The sequence below is a fragment of the Porites lutea genome, chromosome 6 (assembly GCF_958299795.1).
Source record: "Porites lutea chromosome 6, jaPorLute2.1, whole genome shotgun sequence".
NCBI lineage: Eukaryota > Metazoa > Cnidaria > Anthozoa > Scleractinia > Poritidae > Porites > Porites lutea.
The window spans coordinates 24,439,958-24,448,141 of NC_133206.1; the positions used below are offsets into that span (position 1 = coordinate 24,439,958).

General features: G+C 40.1%; 1 pseudogene; it reads left to right on the forward strand.

Moving 5' to 3' along the window:
• Positions 1-4,669: 4,669 nt before the first annotated feature.
• Positions 4,670-7,697, forward strand: LOC140942062 (uncharacterized; annotated as a pseudogene).
• Positions 7,698-8,184: the final 487 nt, after the last annotated feature.

An 8,184-nucleotide genomic window follows, 5' to 3' on the forward strand; every position in this document is an offset into this window, starting at 1 on the left:
ATTTTCGGGAGCCTTATTTCTGGCTGAAATTTTCGAAAAAGTAAGTTTTGATCCCTATTTTTTTGGATCACTAGACTTTCAGCTAGGAAATCCGAACAGATGAAAAAAAATTTAGGGTACAAAGGGAACCTGAACGCTGTTTTAGCTAATAGAAAAATTAGATGTATTTAGAATACGCTGTATTAGCTAATAAAATAATAAGATGTATTTTCCTTTATTCCTGTGTCTCTGTGAGTCGTTTTGGAAGGGATTTGAATCCGATCAGAAATAATACGCTCAAGTGTCGTCTCACGTTTCTAATATTGTCATGTCAACTATTTACTCTCGATTTCCTTGGGAGATAATCTCGGGTTTCACTAGTAGAGTAAAGAGTCTCTTTTCTCTTCTCGTGGCCGTTAGAGGGAAGTTAATAGTTAACAATATTAGAAACGTGAGACGAAACTTGAGCGTCTTATTTACGACGCGCCAGACAAGCAAACGCATTTAATAACCAGCACTGGGTTATTTAATAACCGTCTATGATCGGATTCAAATCCCTCCCAAAACGACTCATAAAGACACAGGAACAAAGGTAAATACATCTTATTGTTTTATTTGCTAATACAGCGTAAATACATCTAATTTTTCTATTAGTTAAAACAGCGTTCGGGGTTCCCTGTGGAAAAGGTAAGTTTTGATCCTTATAATTTTCGGATCACTAGACTTTCAGCTCGGAAATCCGAACAGATGAAAAATTTTTAGGGGATAAAAAATGCCAATATCTACCGTTTAAATACTGAAATACGTTTAACAATGCTACGTTTAAGTGGTTTTGAACCATATTCTCGTTGGGTGCCCCTGCCTAGTGTTTCTGTTGCTTTAAATATTGCACTTAGGAGTTTAGAACACCATGGAATTACGATAACACTCCCTTACTCGAGCTAAAACATATCAGACATAATAACCCTTAATTTTCTTCTGTGCGCAAGTGATTCCATTTTCCTGCAATACATAGCTTTTTCTTGACTGGGTAACGAGTTAAATAGCGGCAGCGGCGATATTAGGTCATTTTTGGCGGGCTTTGGACACGTTTTGGCGGGATGACGATTTCACTATTCGACGGAATCCATTTGATCGCTTGGCCTTTGTGTTTTCTGCCTCTACTATGACATCTTTAGGAATTTAGGTCGAGTTAGTACTAACAATAGTATTTCCGCAAACCCGTCATAAAATAACGGAATTTTTTTTTTATGTAGCCCGTTTGCAAACGCTTTACATCACTGACAGCAGATCATGCATAATAGTCACCAAACAAATCGCAGTCGGATTAGAATATCTAACGTTTTCTACATCAAAATGCCTACCAGACTGCCGATGAATATTACCACTTACACGTTTATCGTAATATCGTTAGGCTCAGAAACATTTTCAAGGCATAGGAAGACCCTCTTCTTCTCCTAATGTCATCTAAACCTACCCAGGCGCACACACCATCCTTTACGATCATCTCAAGAATGCAATGCTGGCTTTATTCGCATAATGTCACACTTCTTCCATATAAAGAAAAAGTCAATTATTATTTCCAATGTTTTGGTTAAATTTTTAACCATAGTGCGTTGAATGTACAAGATTCTATCAACCCAGAGAGAGGCCATAAAAGTACAAGCACAACGCACCAGCGCGTGCGTGAAACGATTCACTGCGGAAACGGAAAGTTTAGCAAGCTCAGGCTAAAAATTGGTTGAATCTGCACACACAAAGCCTCGGAGATCAATGAAAATTGCAATTTGCTTTGGCATCTATCTTTCCTTTACGATGAGTAGTATGCTGTTTGTTCACGGACTGCGGGTTATACATAATCAACATATAATCAACATTTTGAACCAACGCTTTTATCTAGCAATATTCTTCCGATTTCATTCGAGTTCCGCGACCTTCAGTACATTCAATACAATACGGAACTACAATACATTTTAATACTGGCCTGAGTCGTAGGTCACGCGCGATTATTCTGGATAACTCGTGAGCTTTATAGAACGCAGATCTCATAGACAACGAGTAGTCCCCCATTTTTCCTCAGGGATAGTAGAGCGAGCTAAACGCGACACGCCGCGTGTCGCCTTTTCTCGCGTGGGGTGATTTTCGCGTTAAGCTCGCTCTACTATCCCTGAGGAAAAATAGGGGACTACTCGTAGTCTACAAATCTCAGGCATATGTTAAATTGTAATCTCTTCCCTAATTACTCTATCGCCAGACACCGTCTTAATCTTGTTAAAAAAGGTAACGCTTTATCCAAATGAACTGATGGTTGGATCAAACGGTAAAGAAACTAGTTGCTTTTCGCAGTAGGAGGTTTATTGCGTGCCACTCAAAACCTAGCGTCCTTAACAACGCCGGCGTCATGTGGTGTGCAAAAGAAAGCCGTATGCCGGTCCTCATGTAATCACGCATGCACGAGATTTTTTCATGGCCTAGCCAAACACTGAAAATACATCATTCTCCTACTTGAAAAAGAAATTCGATCTCAACACAAAGGCGTGAACAAAAGCAAAGCCTGTTACTGAAAGCCGTAAAACCAAAGACCATCGATACGGATTACTTATCGACGCTAAGCTGCATTGACCCACTTAGCGAAACATACGATTTTAGCCAAATTCAGTGGATTAAATCTCAAAAGTGGCTCACACTTACAGACTCTCCTGCATATCATTGTGTATTTCCTTCAGCTACTGAATCGCGTTAAATCTAGTTTCATATTTGTTATATACTTATTAAAAGAAGTCTACAGAAAGATTATGAGCGAAATCCATTTTTTGGTCAAAACTCGATATGAGGATCTTACAGAGACTGGCTCTTAGAATACAGGCGTTTATGGCTAAATTGAACTACTTTAGAACGCGCTTTTGCTTTTGATAAACACGAGCTAAAAATTATTTTAATACATGTAAAACGGATTAAGCTCAAAGCAGTACGTGCTCTGACCTAGCCAAGTAATTTCAACGAAGTATCCGATTGCCTTTCGCCAGAGACTTGTTTATACCAGGCGCAGCATTTCTTGTAGAAATTTACATAAATAGCACTGCTAAATGGAATCAAAGACAAACAAAAGCCTACTTTAAGGCAAAGATCACCTAAGAATTCAAGCAAAATAGCGTAACGGCCTTGTTGGTTCTAAAACCTGTGCTTCTAGTTGACACAACATTAATTCATTCCCTGTTTGCATACGAAGACAAATGGTCGAACGGATTCGTCCAAATAACTGAATAAACCTCAAAAGATACTCCCCAATGTCGCTTTAACAATTCGAGGACAGTTTTTTTGCAGTGATTATAAGGCTCTTTGGCTTATTCGCTTTTCGCTGAACGAAATCCCATCGTCAGGCTGCAATAGCTCTTTCAGACTCCTGTTGATCGCATCTTCTCCATATCAAGTACAATATCGGGAACAAATGTGCACAATGCGTCCAAATATACAACAATGATCCACGCTCAATTATTTCAATGTCCTTTTAACAATTCTAAGTCCATTTCTTGCGGATGATATTATCAGTGTTCTTTAAAATATTGTTACATGTATTTATACAAAACCCATCTCTATAATTGATGGGCGCGATCCATTCAACCAAACTTTCCGGAAATTTCGGTCCAAAACTCAATGGATCGGTTCGGTCCAACCGGCAAAGTTTCGAAAAAACGGGTCCACCTTTTGAGGTGGTCCTCTTTTCCCGGTCGGACCGGTTGGAATTTTGGTTGAATGGATCGCGCCCGATGTGTCGGGAAAAAAATTCGCCTTACTGGTACCCTCTAGAATATTCCAAACATATACGTAAAAGGCACTTGGAAAAGTAAGGGAGGTAGGAGTAACGTGTTTAATCTGACTTTAATGAATAAATTAATAAGAATCGAGTGAGTGAGTGAGTGAGTGAGTGATAGAGTGCCATTCGAGTGCCTCCAAAAGCCCATGGCATGACTACGTCATCCATGAGCTAAGAGAAAGACTGCTCTGTGCACAATAGCGCTTTCTGCTATTACTAAAAATAGATTTTGTGACGTGATAATCTATGAGACCCCTGCACAGACTCAGACAAACATTGCGACCAGCTTAAAGGAAATGTATGAGCGTGAGCTCTAAAATTGAAACAAAACGACGGACAATTTCGTCAAAAAATGACTTACCGTTCTATAAGGAAGCGGGATGGTTGTTACCAAACACTGTTGTTGGGGTGAGTGTAAGACAGACTCAAGATATGCAGATAAATGGCCAAAATCACTCAAAGAGTTAGAGGAATCGGGAAGAAAGTATTCATTCCTTTCCCAAAACCTTCGAGAGACATGGCGAAGTGCAAGCGTTGGCTAGTGGCTTGTTCGCGTGAATTTTTTCCAGAGAAAAACATAATAAGGAACACTTATATTTGTGCTCTTCACTGCCCTGGCGAAAAAGGTCCAGCAGCCGAATTTCCCGATCCATTGAAGGCAATTCTAAGACCAGTCAGTCAGAAAGGATCGAAATTCCGGAAATGTGCGAGATATTAATCGAACTTTTCGTGCCGTGTTGATGTTTCTTTTCTTAACAACTTATTACGTATGTTATATGAGGATTTTTTCTTTTAAGCCTTCTAAAATGAGGTCAAGTGAAAATACACCAATTTCGAAAAAATTCATTCTTGGTTCCGAGGCTTGGGGAATAAAACATGTCAAAAGAAATCATCTTGAGACTACGTAGCTCAGTAATGAACTATGCATTACTTTTGTTTATTCCCCCAAGCCTTAGAGCCAAGTACGACTTTTAATTTATCGATTTCATTTGCTTGAACCAGTAAACAATAATTTTCATAAAACGCTTCGGAATTACACTCGTTTTTAGTATGTTCAACGCGTTCAGATGCATGTGAGCGGGCGGCTCAATGCAAGAGATGTGAGCAGGAAAAACAGCGCGGAGGTGCGAGGCCAAGGAATCCTCTCTCCCTCTTCCTCTGATTCCTCCCCAGTTATAAAAAATTGCTGAGGGCCTTTTGGCATACGGTATACGGCATACAGTTTTTTTTAACGGAAAATTGATGTGTTTTTACCAGTTTTGAGGAATTCTGTAAATCCAGGAAAATTTAGAGTATATAAAATATATTCCACCGTCCACTTTCTTCAGGCTAATTCTGTTAAGTGTGGACAGCATCCTGGTGTGGATGATTAACAGGCCGGAATGTGACTCTGAAACGGTTCGAATTCAAATCCTTTCTGCAACAACATTTAATCATTGTGTTATTTTTACAGATTATTGCACCAAACAGCAGGAATGTTACTATTGGCAGTTGTCATCCTTATTCCTTGGTTTGTCAATGGTATACCTGTGACCAACGTGTCACAGACTACCCAACCACCTCTGCCAGATACTACTAAGATACCCACAGAGGGTGGCTGCATTGGCTCGGATGGCAAATGGTACCCAGCAGGCAGTGATGTTAGCAGAGGATCAGATGGAAATGGGTGGTGTTATGGCACTTATTGTTCATATCGTGGCAGTTTGATAGCATGGGATGACTGGAATTGCAAACCAACTAACCCTAACCCTAACCCTAATGCAACTGCTAACTCTACCGCTGATGCTCCTACCTCTACCACAGATCCTCCTACCTCTACCACTGATACTCCTACTACTACCACTGCACTCCTAACCCTAACCCTAACCCTAACCCTAACTCTAACCTAACGCTAACCCTAACCCTAACTTAACGCTAACCCTTAACCCTAACCCTAAGCCCTATCCCTAACCCTGACACAGTTTCCTCCAGCTCCATCCTTGCACCAAAATCAACCCCTATCCCAACAACCTCTCCTACACCTTCACCCACCACAGTACCTCCTCAACTTGGGTGTTTTCTAAACAGTGCATGGTATGAACTTACTAGGCAGCGAGATTAGCCGTGCTGGTGGTAGAGGGCTGGTGCCATGGAATATCTTGTAATGCCAATGGAAAGATTGTGGCCTGGGATGACCGGAACTGTGAAGACACAGAAGTTGGCTGCATTGCCTCAGATAGCAAATGGTACCCAGCAGGCAGTGGTCTTAGTAGACGATCAGCTAGAAATGGGTGGTGTTATAGCATTTATTGTTCACTGGAATTGCAAACCAGCTACCACAGATCCTGCTACCTCTACCACTGATGCTTCTACTACCACCACTGCACCTACACCAACTACAGTCCCTACTCCACTGGGGTGTTTACAAAATGGTAATTGGTATTAACCTGGAAGCGTGATTAGCCAGGGGTCTAATGGAGAGGGATGGTGCTATGGGACTTATTGTACAGATGACAGCCAAGTGACAGCACTTGATGACTGGAAACTACAACAGGTCCTGTTTCCTCCAGCTCCATCTTTGCACCAACATCAGCCCCCATCCCCACAACCTCCTCTACACCTTCTCCCACCACAGTACCTCCTGCACTTGGGTGTTTTCAAAACGGTGCATGCTATGAACAAGGCAGTGAGATTAGCCGTGCATCTGATGGAGAGGGCTGGTGCCATGTGATATGCGATGCCAAAGGCAAGATAGTGGCCTGGGATGACTGTAACTATGACAACACAGTTGAAAACCCAGAACCCACCACTAAGGCTGATAAAGGGTGTTACTACAAAAAAATGTGGCATCCTCAAGGAAGCATCTCTGAAGGTTCTGACAGCAATGGCTGCAGATAAGGAGTCATTTGTGGTGATGATGGCCAAGTTCAATGCGATGGGATGAATTTGACTGTCATCCCATCAAGGAGGATTGAGAGCCACAAACTTCTTCCACTTACAATTAGCCTTGCAATTTGATAAACAATCAAGCACTTTTACAAAAAGGTTATTACCATTTGCACTTTTACCTTAAACAAGGCATACGGTTCAAGAGTAGCTTCCTTTTTGAGCTATTTTGAAAAAATAGCTCATATGTCAGTGGTGTGAGCGTATGTATCTTTGTGGCTTTGTATCTTTGTAACTTTGTATGTTCGGATGTTTGTTGCAAGAGCCAATAAGGTTGAAGGTACTATGAGTTGATGCTTAGGAACCAATGAGATCTTGGCATTTACTTAAAAATGATATTGCCAAAGGTCGAACAAGGACACTTTAAGACCGCCATCTTGATTCTTCACAATTTTTTCGTCTTTTATTACGGCTACGGGTGTTTGGAAACATTATATTAAATATCTTCATGATTCAAACGCTGTGTACAGTGATGCAGCTGTTTAAGGGTTCATATTTTAGTGTGGATGCTACTTCAAGACATCGTTCTGACCGAATTCGGCTATCGCGAACGGTACCACGCACGTATTTATGAGTTGTGTTTCACCTGCTTCAAGGTAGAGTATAAAAGATCATATATTTTCAAAGCTCTTCCAGTGAAGCAATAATTGATATTTAGATATGGACTTTAACTCGAAAGTATGCGGCCTATAAACTGTGGTTTTAGAAGTTTGAAAGGCAGTTTATTTTTTTAAAGCTGTACCGAGTATTGTTAATCCTGTAAACAAGCTGTAGAAATATTATTCTCTCGCTTACAAAGTTCAACAGACCTTTTTCGTTCCGGCAAAAAAAACAAACAAAAAACGAATAATAAGTGAAGAAACATGATACATCCTTCCTGCATACTGAGCATTATAGTTATGGAAACTTATTTTATTTAGTAAAGATGCGTAACTTAAGTAGAAACAGTAGCTTTAGGGAATAAAATTGGAAGAAGCTAGTTGACACAATAATTAGATACTGCTTTATTGAGTGGAGTAACATGATATGAGCAGAAATATATTTCTGATAATTTTCTTGGAAGTTAATAAATGTTAGGCTATCAATCTTGACGTTACGTGAAGCATAATTTAATTGCAGATGTTTTAAAGCCGAGGTGATTTCTTAAAATCGTTTGAGAAAATTTTGTAGTAAACAATTTGCGTTTTTTTAAAGTACGAATTGTAAAAGGGCCAAAAACCAACATCTTTACGTGCAAATTGTGTGCATGAGTTATTTTTATAATTCTGTTTACTCGATTACTGTGTGATAACTCGAATTCCCTCACGTACGAACCACGAAAGGGGCAAAGTCCAACACTTTCACGTGCCAGTTGTGTGACTGTACATCTCATGCAGATTGCCTTTTCACAATAATAATAGTAACTTGAATTTACGTATGAAGACCTGTTTCGTTTTGTAGCCAATGCCTTAAAAAAGGCTCTTGTC